This window comes from Argiope bruennichi, chromosome X2 (assembly GCF_947563725.1).
Source record: "Argiope bruennichi chromosome X2, qqArgBrue1.1, whole genome shotgun sequence".
Classification (NCBI taxonomy): Eukaryota; Metazoa; Arthropoda; class Arachnida; order Araneae; family Araneidae; genus Argiope; species Argiope bruennichi.
Genome location: NC_079163.1, coordinates 53083535 through 53096439, shown reverse-complemented (window position 1 = coordinate 53096439; position 12905 = coordinate 53083535). Strand labels below are relative to the sequence as shown.

General features: G+C 30.1%; 1 long non-coding RNA gene across 1 annotated transcript in view; it reads right to left on the bottom strand.

Annotated features, from left to right (window-relative positions):
• LOC129961071 (uncharacterized) overlaps positions 1 to 12905 on the bottom strand; it is a 57441-nt gene that overhangs the window by 38465 nt on the left and 6071 nt on the right. Inside the window, exon 2 of the long non-coding RNA XR_008783754.1 lies at positions 12042 to 12148. This is a non-coding gene — a long non-coding RNA (uncharacterized LOC129961071). The remainder of the gene's footprint in view (positions 1 to 12041; positions 12149 to 12905) is intronic.

Genomic DNA, 12905 nt, shown 5'->3' with positions numbered 1-12905 from the left:
AAGGAATCCGCTCAAGAATTCCTTCAAAGCTCCAATTCAAGCTCCAATTAGAGTAATAAATTTTTAAAATTTAATGATTATTTATAATTATTACTATTAATTTATAAATTATTGCATCTCTTTTTATGCAATTTCACTATAGAAACAATACGTGAACAGTATATGCATCGTGCAAAACTTTTACTCTTAGTGGAGATTAAGAATATTATGAAAACAGCCAGAAAGAATACGTAACGAGAAAGTATTGCATTTGATTACGCTTCATATATTTTCCATTTGCGTTTAAAATAACATTTGCATATGAAGGCGGGCCTCGTACATTGACAAAGTCTTTTTTATAATCTCACCGTAATTCACTAACAAAGAGCCTCCCTATTGTTGCCTCTCTTAGTGTCTGCGACCCCATACTCCATTGTAAAATCATACGTATTGTATACCTGACCTACTTTTAACTTTCAATGGCGATTCGAGTGTTCAGATATTACCATTTCATGGACAGGAAAGCTATTTCGTTCTAATCAGGGTTAAAAGCTTGTCCCATGATTTTAGAAAAGAAAGCATAACACTCTTTGCCATTTTTGATTCCTCTTTGAATTATTTAAAAATTTATTTATAGAATTATTTACTAATTACATTTTTAATATGAAGAAATAAATATCTTCGATAAAAAATCTTAATTAAACTATTAATGTTTTTAAAACATAACTTTTAACTAAGAAGTAAATGGAAAATTAAATGTTTGGAATATTTCGCTTGCTTTCTTTAGACTAGATTTATAAAACTTTTGTTAAAAAATAAAAAATACCGCAATAAAGGTTTCTGGAGTAATTAACTTCAAACCAAATTACTTTTATAGCTGTTGAAACGAGTGCAATAATTTTTGGAGGACCCTTACCATTTCAAAATTTCATTTTATTTCATACTGATTCTTCTGATGATTTTGAAATGACACGTTCTAAAAACTTCTGCCAGACAGTGGAATATAATTGTCGGATTCCAATAATGAATTAATAAGAAAATGACAAACTTGTGAATTATTTGAATAATAATGATTCCTATAGTTGAGTTGGTAATACGTGGGAAGATATTAGCGACGGAATTACTGGTAAAAAGTTTTTCTATGCGTCTAGACGTTATGGGAAGAATTCCAGGAAATTACCATCTTTCACATTAAATGCAGAATTTCAACATAGAAAATGTCGATAATTAGAATTAAAACAAATAAACTTTTGAGCATATATATTAATTATTTTAAGTATAATAAGATCATGCTGAAGGCCTTCCAACTAGTTATTATAATAATTTGGTTGGTTTTTTTTCCATCAAGTCCAGACGTTAAAATTAAAGCGAAATTATTCTTCAGCTATTAGGAAAAAGAATTCTTGAAAAGATGATTTTCAAAGAATAAAATTATTATACTTTTGTATTATGAGAGTAAATTTCATCAAAGAGTGAGCAAACGAACTGTTGCATGAATTACAACTAAACATTTTAAATCAAGCGTAGTTACCCCAGGTAATTTATGCCCAAAGAACAGATAATAGGCAAAATGGAGGAAACTTGAATAACTTCCTCAACCAAAGTAACAATAATGTCAAGGGAAAGTATCAATAAAGTCATTCATTTAACAACTGCCCTATTGTATTGAATGCAAAATGCAAGTTGCAAGAAAAGGTCGCTTCTACATGAAAGGTTGTTTGAATAAAGTTAATGACCTTTGCTTTAGAAATCTGATACTAAACGAAGTTTATTTTATTTTTCATTTCTACCCAAAAGCGTTGAGTATAAAAACGAGAAACAGCTGCCGAAGAAGCATCAAGTAAAAATAATTTACAGATGTCATCATTTGATGAAATACCGTAAACAAGAATATCTTTTGCAGTCAGCCTTTATACAGTCATTTGCAAGTGTTTTATGAGAGATTTCAAAAATGTTATTTTTATCGAACTTTATAATTCAAAATTGAACTCAGAAAGAAGAGAAATAAACAAAGAAACTTATAAATAATATTTTGAATGAAATAACAAACTTGAAATGTGTGTGATTAATTAATTTTGAGTTATTTATTGAATTTTATTTTTGATATAATGAATTTAAAAAAATGACTACTGGTTAAATTTTTCATCAGTAGAAAGCTACCAGCTGGAACAGAAAAATAAATGTTTATTTGAACAAAAGTCCCATAACAAATTCCATATATATGCGTTTTTGAATTAATCGCATTTAAATGTTTGTGAAAGTAAAGATAGACTGACGGTCAACCATCGACGAATTTGTTTCCAAATTTGATTCGCATCTACATTTTAGATGTTAAATGGGCCAACCAAATCTTATCTATCTAGTTCTCTTCGTTTTGTTGTTACCATGTTAACTTATATATGAACAATCATACAAACAGACTTCCTCTAAATGGATTTCATTCAAAAGCTCCTATAAATTTACAAATTTGTTATAAAGACTATATACCAAATTTCATCCATCGTGCTCAAAATGGTTTTCAGTTATTCGTGTTTACAGACAGACATAATCCCAATAATGTTATTTTTGAATCCAGAGAAGAATGGAGATGTTTTAAATGTGGAAATTCGTCAAAATTTTTCGAATTCTTTTTTCTATTATAGTACTTTCTCTTTGTATACTTCGTATAGAAGAAAATAAAAATAGTGAATAATTTTGATATAATTTATTTCATTGTTATTTTATATATGACATCGCTTTACTTCTCTGTCTATAAATTATTATATGTATTCATTCTCATTGAATCGGTGACACAGCCGCAGCTAAAATCCTCAGTTCAGTATTAAATCGATCAAAATACCACCACGTATGTTAGTATGGTACACATTAATTGTGCAGGAGAAAAACGTCTTCAAACAGATGTGGCGTGAAATTTAGGGAAAGAGGGGGCCAGATCAAGTGTCATGTCATTATCTGAGAAAATCTCAAAATGATGAAATGCATACCCAAATAGTACTAGCGTAGCTACAAGCGGGAATGTAATTTAATTAATTGCATCACTCTTCCTTTATTAATTTTATAAATTGGAATTGATAATTTTTTCTTCAAGAATCAACAGAAAAAAAATTGTACAAATATCGGTTTTTTTTCTTTTTTTCGCTAAAACAATTACTGTAGATACGAATTTCAAATACATTATTTTACAAAAATTTGGAGGCCTATAATAAATCCAATGGGGCCAAAATCCTTCTACTAGTGCGGTGCGAAATCTTGGAGATGGGACTGCCAACTCAAGTGTCGTCCTTCTCATCTGATTGTGGTTTAAAATTACAAGGTTCATTCCAAAATACCCTTCGTGTTGCTTCGTTGTGAATAATACAACTAAATTAAATCAACCCGTACTATGTATCAGGAAAATTGTTCATGTAAACAGGAACGCTTCCTAATTCTGAGTAAACATATTTTTTCAAAAAAAAAAAAAAAATTGAGCATTATTTTTTAAGGTATTTATTATTTTATTCTATGTTAATTGATAAAGGGTGTAAAAGCAAGATACTTTTTAAATAATTTTAAACTTAAATTATTTAATTAAAATTCCGAAAATAAAACTTTCTTTCTTCACGACAAAAATATAAGAAACTAATTTGATTATCATATTACTAATGTTAATTTAAAAGCGAAAATGTAAATAGAACAAATTTTCAACAAAAAACACCATTCATAAACACACACTGAATTTTCATCGCTAACAGAGAAAATCTCATATATCCGTCTTTCTGACCAAAATCTATCATTCATATTTAAAGATTACGATTAAATTTTCTAGTATATTATTCATCTACTTCTCGGAAATGGTGCCTATCTCAATTTCATTTCACAAGTGACAATCATCCTCTGAACTAATAATCGCTCGTCAGAAAATCTGCGTTTGACATCTGCCCTTTACTAACTTAAATCATACATCAAACGTCAAGTACGATGATTTAGAATCGATAATTCTCTGAATTCTTCTTATCGATCGAATTGAAACTCAATTTCAGATGGCAGGCTGAATTTAGTACTAAATAACGATTAATGAATAGCTTCAATTCCAATTTTAGCTCAAAGCATGGCTTGGATCTTTCGCAGCTCATTGATTCTACATTATAGAAGCTGAGTTCTAACGTGCTTTGCCGAGTTGTATTGCATTTAAAATATCTTTAATTCGAAAAGTTTCTTAACTTTTTCTCTGAAATCATCCCAGATAATTTTTTTTTCACACCTAATCAAAACAGATGCATTATTTGCAGCAGAAGAATTACATAAGTAATTTGAAAAGTATAATATATAGAAGCTCACAGATACGCGACTCCAGATTCTTATATTTCATATTTTAGAATATAATCCAAATGCAAAATTCGGAAATACAAATATATAGAGAATTTCTCCATTATTTTTTTCAATAATTATTCGATAACAATATGAGAAATTGTTGCTCATATTATAAAGGAAGTTGCAATTATATTTGGAAGTTCATTGTAATGATACGGATGAGCTAATAGACTCACACAGTAAAGAACTAACATACGATAAGCTTATAGCAATGTTTGAGCAAATAATTACTATATACAACTCAAACCAGATCCACGGAAAAACCAATAACATTTGCAGGCTTGACAGATGTTCTAGGTTCGATTGAAAAAGATTAAACAATTCTGAAGACAATCGATTCTAATGAGGAAACTATTGCAGCTGAAAAGCAGGGAATAAAAAAAAACATATTCGTTTGCTATGAAGAGATTTTAAGAGAAGAAAAACAGTCGTTGAATTGTCAAACGGTTTTGTTAGATTTTAAAACGTCATCGAAATAATTCCGTTTTGCGTAAAACCTTTCATTTGAATTATTTTGAGAACTGCTATCTTCATTATATACTTTCCTTCCAAATAGTTGATTAAATAACCGTCACTTTCAATTATAAAAATTATATATATTTATGTACAAATGTTTACCCTGATTTAATCAAATTTGTGCCATTTTCGTCTGTCCTACCTATCATGTAACTTCGGGTTATAAAAATGCATAATTCAAAAGCTATGATTTCAAAAGTTCTCTTTACAATGAAAATGCAACGTAAATAAACTAAAACAGCGTAAATCAATGGATTACAGAAATATCTATATTTAAAAAACGCTAGCGTAGAAGTCTCAGAAATCGTTCTCATTACGTATTGCTGAATGGCAATAGTGAAATGCGAACAACTCACTATACGAACAGACAGCTTCATTAAATGCTTTTACGGATGCGCTCAATTGCATGTTTCGCTACTTAATAGAGCTACAAAATGTAAGCTCTAAAAGAAATAGACGACAAACCGAAAATTTAATAAGCGATAAATAGTTATAACCATCGTCAGACAGATAATCGCTTTGTCCTAACTTTTAAAACTATTAATATGGATTAGTTAATAATATGGACAAACAAGTTGGTCGCCAAAGGCGGCTAGTTTATTTATAACTTTGGAAAATTATCAAAACCCACAGTAATACTGAGATAATTAAAATAGCTGCAATTCTCATCTTAGTTACAAAAAAAAAAAAATTAATACCAATGTACTGAATCGGCAGTCATAAAACCAGAGAGAGAATTTAACAATAGTGCAAAAAGCTTAAATTTTTAATATCACCTTCGCGGGCTCGAGTGACCTATAATCTAAATTCTGTTGACATTCCCCACTCTTCTTGTTTGGGTGCATGCCTACCTCACTTGGGCAAAGCTCTTATCAACAAGTCAGACAGCAGCAGATTTCTGAGTAGGCAGCTACCTAAAGCCACTGGGCTGAGGTAGGTAAATTAAACAAATGTTATTAACTTTGTTGCAAAATAGATAAATTTGCAAAAATGCAAATTTAATACAACTCTATCAAATTAAAATATTACGATTACAATGCGTATTGATATTGAATTATTAAAGTGATTGTTAAACGAATAAAAGGGTAATATTTAACCCTTTAATGCATCGTAGCTATTTGTTTCTGTTTCGATTTATAAGGTTCATGTGATTGTTCCAAAGAGTAACAGAGTTTTTGGAAATTCTTTTTTAGATGCTTTTTAATAAACATTTGCAGGAAAAAACGAGGTGTGGCAAAACGGTACTTGAATTAAATTTAAACTGGAAACTTGGAACGACGGTTGGGTTGAATGGCTGACGGTTGTTGTATGAATAGATCTACCATTAAAAATACTATCGAAATATTTCTTTTACTTTGCAAAAAATATACTGGTATAAAGAGACATACTTTTATCGCATAATTGTTATAATGTTATTTGTATCACTGGAATATTGTTTAATGTAGCCATTTTTCACATTTATTTTAAATTTCGTGAAAAAAAGACTTTAACATTTCTCTAATAATTTTCCTAAATTACATGCAGCTATTCAAAATGTGTATATTTTTTGTAAAAAATAAAAAATTCATGCATTCTAGGGTTAATATATTAGACTATTAATTATTCAATTAACTAATTATGTTATATTCCTCTTGATAGATTTTGCATAATACTTTTTAATGTTATATTTGCTTGAAGTTCATTATTTCCTAATAATCTATTATAATAATCGAATTTTTTATTAATAAATAAGGCAACTATTAATTAATAATTATGGTTAATTTTTAAAACAAATCTATTTCTTTAATCAGTTTTTCTTTGATACACGTATTAAAAATAAATGAATAAACACACACACACACACACACATATACATATATATATATATATATAATCATAAAGTTATTAAAATAAAAAAATTAAACTAAACTAAGTCATTAACATGTGGATTAAGTTATAAATGTGCTGAAAAATTAAACTAGATTGTCTTATTTCTGAAAGAGCAGCTTTATAAAGTTCACTGCCTGAAACCGCAAAATAGCTAAATCCGCCACTAAAGGAAGTGATGAATGTTTTGCAGCCAATCAATCCGCATCTGTTTCTGTAAAACTGGTCCCTCATTTTCCCTTCAGCTTGAATGAGTTGACCTCCTAAATACGTATTAAATTATTGCAATTCCAAAATAAGCCATCATCTCCAGTTTTGAGCTTTACTACGGAATAGTGTATGCATGCTTTAAATATTATTGATTAGAGGACCCCAGATAATACAAGGAGTGAAAGATGAATTGAATGCGATGACAGCCGAATTCCACCTTTAATTGCCTTTATCGATTTTCTTGAATCTTCATTTACCAAAAATTAGTCGAATTGTTGTACATTCTAGAATAAACCTGATAAATTAAAAATTTTCTCTGCATAAATGCATCATGAAAAAATGACGTAGTGTCTAAACTTATGATTGTTGTAGAAAGAATTAGCGTATTATTTTAGATTCAGAGAGAAGCAGAAATAATGTCATTTTCATTTAAATGCATCATTGCATCAGAGTTTTCCCTAATTTCACCTGCACGTCAATGGGATGATGTGCGTTTCTATGGTAACAGCCGGGCTTGGATTGTCTTACTAGTTATGCAATTAACTGAGCTAAAATTCTTTCAAAATATGGAACAATAAAAATGTAAATCAATCAACTTTTTACTTTAAGGTCAGCCATTGCTTAGTGAAATTTTTTTCAGTTACAAAACATATCTACGAAATATCTCAAATTTGACTTTAAACTGTGTATAGAAGAAATTCCAAAACTCAATTCGACGAAGAAATATGGAAATGAGAGTTCCATTCACCATTTTCAAGACTTTGAGATACAAGATTTGTTACTGATGGCGGACATTTTACATCCGAAGGCAGAGCAGACTATGACTTTTAATAAACTGGTCAATTTAGTTATACACATTTCAACACAGTTCAAACTTAATCGACATATTAATGATTTATTCTAGTTCAATTTTTATTTTCGTAAAATTTTGAAAAAGTGTACCTTATTATTTATCTGTTTATTATGATTCATGATTGCGTAGCACTCGCCCACGCTTGTATACAATATTTTGGTCATTTTTTTAAATTTTAGCGACTTTGTCAAAAGACATGTTTTTATTTATTAATTATGATTCATGACTACACGACATGTATACATTATTTACATGGATTTTTTTTTTATTTGAATAGGTTTGTAAAAATACATCTTTTTATTTATTAATCATGATTACACTACATCGGTGTATGCACATATTATTTAAAAAGATTTTTTTTAATTATTATTTTAGTAACTTTGTGGAAATGTTTGTTTTTATTTATTAATTAATTATGATTCATGACTACAATACATCTTCGTACGCACACATTATTTAAATTGATTTTTTTTTTATTTTAGTAAGTTTATAAAAATGTATGTTTTTATTTATTTATCAATCATGATTCATGTTTACACGATATCCACGTATGCACATAACATTATTTCAACAGATTTTTTTTTTATGTATTTTGGTAACTTTGTTGAAATGTTTGTTTTTATTTATTAATCATGATTCATGACTGAATAATCTCAACATATCTACACAACATTTTTAAATATACGCTCAGTGTTTCCAAATACTGTATTAATTAAATGAATGTAATAAAGCAAATAGGAACCTGACCAATTATATATCACAAAGTGATGACATCCAAATGTCCTTAACGGTGGTGTGGTGTGGAAGCTTGGAGAGGGAAGGGCCAGTTCAGGTATCCTTCTAATCCTCTGCCTATGGTTCAAAATTACGAGATCTATCTCAAAATAGCCTTTCTAGCATTATTTCAAAATGGAATGTTGCTATAATTAACCCTTCAGTGTATCGTATATCCATTTGGCACACGTTATTTTTTATTTATAAACTTCATATGACTGCTCCAAAGAGCAACAATAAGTATTTGAAAATCCTTTTTTTAAATGTTTGTTGATAAACATTTGTATAAAATATGGCTATATATGGCAATAGCGGTGCTAGAATTAGATTTAAACTGGAAACTTGGAAAAATACCAAGATGGCTATTGCATGAATAGTCCTACCATTAAAAATATTAGGTATTGCATTGTAAAATATTTTTTTATAATGCTAAATATTTTTTTTTGCATTGTAAAAACATGTCTTGGTAAAAATTGACTTTTATTTTTATTGCAGAATTGTTATAATGTGATTTGTATCACTGGGATATTGTTTAATTTATAATGAAGCCATTTAGCACATTTAATTTTTTTTTTCAAATTTCACTAAAAAGATAAATTTTAAAATTTGTTTAGTAATTTTCTTAAATTATATACAACTATTCAAAACACATACTTTTTTTGTAATATATATATATATATATATATATATATATATATATATATATATATATATATATAAAGTCATGCATTTTTAGCTTAAACTAGTTCACCACAGTCTGTTGCCTCTTTTCGACCGCCTATATTACCCTGCTTGGTAATTATTTTGGTCTTCCATCATTAATTTTCGATCTGCACGTCATAAAAGTGGTTAAAAAATAGAACAAGTGAGTAAATCCATTGGCATAATGATTACAGATCTTACAAGTAACAACAAAAAAAGGATGAAAAATAGCTTAGCAGTTCTAGAGTGGCTACCATGCGCAGAGAGAGAAAATGTATCTATTGATACTGTATCCGAATTGATTTTGAAGACACATTTAATGAATTGTTAATTAAATAAAGTCTTCGGAGCGATAAAAATGTCTATAATTACAACTCTGCGTTTGAATTTTCTTTCTCCTTCAACTCTCATATTTTCTGTTTTCAGATTAATTATTGTATCTGTTACCTACTTACAAAGAAATTTTTCTGGAATAATTTAAGCTTCAAGTTTCTTATTAGAACATATCAATTTATTTCATGCGCTACCTAAACTCCATCCTATCGACTAGATTATTAAAATAATTATTTCATAACAAAACAGATAGTAGCTTTGCGAGATTGTTAGGAAATAATTGCGAAGCACCTTAAATATCTAGAAAATGGAAAAGGTAATTTTTTTCCATAAAGTATCAGGTTGGAGCGCAAATAATTATCATACGACCTGATGGTAATTATCTGATGCCTTAACTTTTGCGCATGATCCTTTATTCTAGGATGTTACGTCAGAATATCAAATCCAGATGCAAAATATGATCCTTTAACCTTATGCAAATTGAACGTCATTATGCCTGTTTCTATGGTGATGACTTTTAAATGGAATAAAAGAAAAGGAAATTCCACCATCTTTCGCTTTATTTTCGAAAAAGGGAGAAAGCATCCATAATCATTAAGCGATGCGTGGAGTTTATGATGTTGGCGATTTATATAATTCGATTCGTATAATTGTTTCGCCGAATTTTTTTATGCTGAATTTTCTCTAAGAGGTGACCAACGCTTCGTTTGATAGATAATACTACTAGATATGGTTATTATAAAAGTCGCTTTATGGCAAAAATTCTTTTCTTAATTTTATGAAATTATAACAAAGGTACAACTATATATTTGAACTTCCTAAGCACTAGAAAGTATTCTTACACTCACAAATATATAATTATTCATTTTATTATTTTTCCGTGTGTAAAGGGTTAATGATCAAATGTTAGCCATAAAAAATTCGGATTGTCCTTTTCTAGTACATGAGATAAGCGAAAGGTTCCGAGCTCATTTTCGCTTTGTATTTGAAAAAGCGTGTTATTTGAATTTGTGTTCACTCTCGAAACATATTGAAAAAAATCCATTTTTAAAAGCGTGACTCGTATGTGAGTCATATCTACTATCTAATGGCATTTCACTAGTACAGTTAGATCGCAAAGAAGGGATCATGTAATTAGATAGATAATCCTAATTGTAGACGAATCACAAAAGACAATGAATGAGTTTAGTTATATTAACGCGCCGTTGTAAAGCAACACTAGGGCTATTTTGGGACGGACCTCGTAATTTTGAACTGCGGCCATATGACGAGGACGACACCTGAGCTGGCAACCCCCTCTCCACACCAGCGAGAGGACATTTGGTATGATGGATTTAACGGGCAACAGACCCCCTTACACAACGGTTCTTCGGTGGATTCGGGTCTTGAACCTGAAACCCTACGGCTCCCATGCCGAGACCTTACCACCAGGCCATCGCGGCCAAAGGCAATGACTGAAGATCATAATAAAGAAATTATTAAAAAAGAATTTCCCAATGAATTCTAACAGCATTTGAGACGATGTTAGTTGAATTACAGTTCAAGAAAAGGTTATAGATGTTGCATTGCGATCTTCATAAAAGTGTGAAAACTTTATAAAAAGAAAAATTAATTATTTATATTAAACTTCTACGAAGTAGGAAAACAGACTTTTTCACGATTTAGGAAATGTGTTACAGTCAATGAAGTGGGTAGATAGCTATAGTTTTTTTTTTTTTTTTTTTTGCTTTTATGTTTTAACTCACAAATTTCTGTTTAATGAATATTTTAAATGAAACTTTTAAGTGAAACGATGAGACCTTGTTAAACAGAGATTCGATAGAAATTCGTTTTTGTTTTACAGATCTGTGAATTAAAACATTGCTTGCTTTTCTGGTTTGCATTAAACTGGGGGGGGGCACAGAGGGAGATTTGTCCTAACGCCTTTTTTGCATGTTTACACAATATGGAACATTTTGTGTTTAACTTCGCCATACAGTGAAAAGAATCAAATAAATACTCTCGGGGGGAGCCTGTAACCCCTAGAGAGCGCGTCCCCAGGCGGCGGATAGGGGAACGCCTCCTTTGGTTTACCATTAAGTGGTAGGAGGGAAATAAAATAGCTCCCGAGGACCAACAGGCAGAAGTGCAACCTTTCCGGAGGCAATGGCGCCTCTCTTCTATGGCTAGATTTTGGAGGACTCTAATCTTTTGTACTAGTACTGTATGCATAGACACGACAACAACAATCAAATAAATATTTTAGAAAAGCATCTTTCCTGGCTTCAGCATTTGAAAGAGATTTGTAATTTTAATGCCACTTGCTAAATTTCATTTATCTAATTTGTTGTCTTTTTGAATTTACATATGCACAAACAAACAAACATTTTATAAGTAGAGTTTTAACCCAAATATACACATATCTAGGAGTTTCCTATAATAATAAATATAATGGTACTGTAGTAACGATAACACTTACTGAAATCCCCGCTTCTAGCTTGTTTCGTTTTTGGAGTTAATACTTTATCATAAAATCGAATAAGCATGTCAATAAATAGTCAAGCCATCTGACTCCGATTTGAAATTCTAGTAATAAAGAAAAAAAAATTATGTTAACTCTCATCCATATAACTTGTTATATTGTTGAAAACAGATTTAATTCAAAATTTTGTTTCAGTGTTTTCGAATTTTCGGAGAGATTTGAAACATGAAGATTCATCACAATTCCGAAGTCAGATATTTTGACAATTGCAATGTTTTCTTTTGCTATATTAATGGCCACGATCCCAAATAATAAAGTCTCGGCGTCAGGGCAGATAAGTTCCAAATCCGAGAAACGATTTCGCTAAAGATCAGTCGTATATGCTCGTATGGCGTGGAATTTTGGATGGGGGGGGCATTTCAAGTGTCGTTATCGTCATCTGACCAGAGTTCGGAATTACGAAGACCATTCCAAAATAGTACTATTGTTGCTTCAAAACGGGAAATTAATATAAAGAAACTAAATTTTTTCTATACCTTATATACAAGAAAGTAAAAATCGAGAAGGCTCTCTTTTTCCTTATCGTTTAACTACTTGTAGAAGAATATACTACCTGTATAGTGTGAGCCGAACTTTTTCTATTGGCATCAATAAAAATGATCTTAAACGATCTTTTTTACTGGTGTTTTTTTTTATTTGATCTTTTATAGCAATGGACCATGACATATCAATGAACAAAACCTAATTTTATTATTTCAGCACATTAAAATATATATATATTTGTTCAATGACGCGAGTTTTACTATTGTGCTTTCCACCCCTCTTTTTTTATGTCTGATAACCGGTTTTTGATCCCCTCTC